Source organism: Silurus aristotelis (genome assembly GCF_946808225.1).
Source record: "Silurus aristotelis genome assembly, chromosome: 11".
Classification (NCBI taxonomy): Eukaryota; Metazoa; Chordata; class Actinopteri; order Siluriformes; family Siluridae; genus Silurus; species Silurus aristotelis.
Genome location: NC_139584.1, coordinates 20,046,828 through 20,049,098, shown reverse-complemented (window position 1 = coordinate 20,049,098; position 2,271 = coordinate 20,046,828). Strand labels below are relative to the sequence as shown.

Below are 2,271 nucleotides of genomic sequence, written 5' to 3'. Positions count from 1 at the left end.
GAAGAGAAATGTAGAGCGCGATTTTGGCTTGTTCCATGGGGAATAGGGATAAAAACATATTCACATACCTGCCGACGTGCCGTAAGATTTCGCCCCACTCTAACATTTCGCCGGAGAAGCAAACAAATCCTCCTCTTGTCTCGGTTGGTCCTTCCGTCGTAGTTCGGATCACGCAGAGACCACGGTAGTAACATCATATTTTTTAAGGTCCGTTATTCTGTCAGGCTGGAGAGGCGGAAGCTGTAGTAGGTAGCTATACGTGAGAGTGTGAGGAAAGCGAAACGGGTAGGTATATCCGTGGTAGGGGCGAGGTCCACAATGTCCGATTGCAAATCCGAAGTGCTGAGGAGATATCCGTGGTACGCCTGGAAAGAGGCGAGGTCCACAATGTCCAAACCGGAATCCGAAGCGCGAAGGAGTTATCCGTGGTATGCCTGGAAAGAGGGGAGGTCCACAATGTCCGAATCGAAATCCGAAGCATGAAAGTAATATCCGTGGTGCGCCTGGAAAGAGGCGTAGTCCACACGAGGAGAGAGAGTCTCGAGTCCCACCAGCATAACATGCAATAACGGATATAAGGAGATGCGGCAGGTAAATAGGGATGTGGCGAAAGCAAAGGAAAAGGCATATGAGGAACTGTATGAGAAGTTGGACACTAAGGAAGGAGAAGAGGATTTGTACCGATTGGCCAGGCAGAGGCACAGAGCAGGGAAGGATGTGATGCAAGCGAGAGCAATAAAGGATTCAGATGGAAATGTGTTGACTATTGAGGAGAGTGTGTTGAGAAGATGGAGGGAATATTTTAAGCAGCTGATGAATAAGGAAAATTAAAGAGTGAAAAGGTTGGATGGTTTGGAGATTGTGAAGCAGGAACTCGATAGGATAAGTAAGGAGGAAGTGAGAGGATGAAGAGTGGAAAGTCGGTAGGACCTGATGACAGAAGCATGGAGATGTTGAGGAGAGATGTATGAGGAAGTCAGGTGTGTCAGAGAAGTATGTGAGGGTGGTGCAGGACATGTATGAGGACAATGTGACAGCAGTGAAGTGTCCAGTAAGAACGACAGACTGGTTTAAGGTGGAGGTTGGATTGCATCAAGGATCGGCTCTGAACCCTTTCCTGTTTGCAGTGGTGATGGACAGGTTGATCAACGGTGCAAAGTAATGGCGAGTGTGTTAGAGAAGTGAAGAAAAGAGTGCAGGCAGGGTGGAGTGGGTGGAGAAGAGTGGCAGAAGTGATTTGTGATAGAAGGGTATCTGAGAGAGTGAAAGGTAAAGTTTATAGGACTGTGTTGAGACCTGCGATGTTGTTTAGAGACAGTGGCATTGAATAAAAGACAGGAGGTGGAGCTTCAGGTAGCAGAGCTAAAGATGTTGAAGTTTTTGTTGGGAGTGATGAGGATGGACAGGTTTAGAAACAAGTTTATTAGAGGGACAGCGCATGTAGGTCGTTTTGGAGACAAGGTGAGGGAGGCTCGATTGAGATGGTTTGGACATGTGCAGAGGAGGGACACGAGGTATATCAGTAGGAAAATGCTATGGATGGAGCGACCAGAAGGGAGTAAAAGAGGAAGGCCAAAGAGGAGGTTTATGGATGTGGTGAGGGAAGACATGCAGGTGGCTGGGGTGAAAGAGGCAGAAGTACAGGACAGGGGGGTATTGAGAAGGATGATCTGCTGTGGCAACCCCTAATGGGAGAACCTAAAAGAAGAAGAAGAAGACTTTTTCTAGAATATTTTTTAAAACTGTATGCTGCTGTTAATGGAAAAATAGATTATTGATACAGTGGTGAGTTTAAATTATACTCTGTTCATGTCTCTCATGTCTATATGAAAAATAACAATGAACACATATATATATATATATATATATATATATATATATATATATATATATATATATATATATATATATATATATATATATATATATATATATACACACACACAGTGAGGAAAATAAGTATTTGAACACCCTGCTATTTTGCAAGTTCTCCCACTTAGAAATCATGGAGTGGTCTGAAATTGTCATCATAGGAGCATGTCCACTGTGAGAGACATAATCTAAAAAATAAATCCAGAAATCACAATATATGGTTTTTAAACTATTTATTTGTATGATACAGCTGCAAATAAGTATTTGAACACCTGTCTATCAGCTAGAATTCTGACCCTCAAAGACCTGTTAGTCTGCCTTTAAAATGTCCACCTCCACTACATTTATTATCCTAAATTGGATGCACCTGTTTGAGGTCGTTAGCTGCATAAAGACACC

At 43.1% G+C, this 2,271-nt stretch overlaps 1 long non-coding RNA gene across 1 annotated transcript in view; it reads left to right on the top strand.

The window, feature by feature from the left end:
• The first annotated feature begins 753 nt into the window (after positions 1–753).
• Positions 754–2,271, top strand: part of LOC310733416 — a 313,803-nt gene continuing 312,285 nt past the window's right edge. Inside the window, exon 1 of the long non-coding RNA XR_014535728.1 lies at positions 754–834. This is a non-coding gene — a long non-coding RNA (uncharacterized lncRNA). The remainder of the gene's footprint in view (positions 835–2,271) is intronic.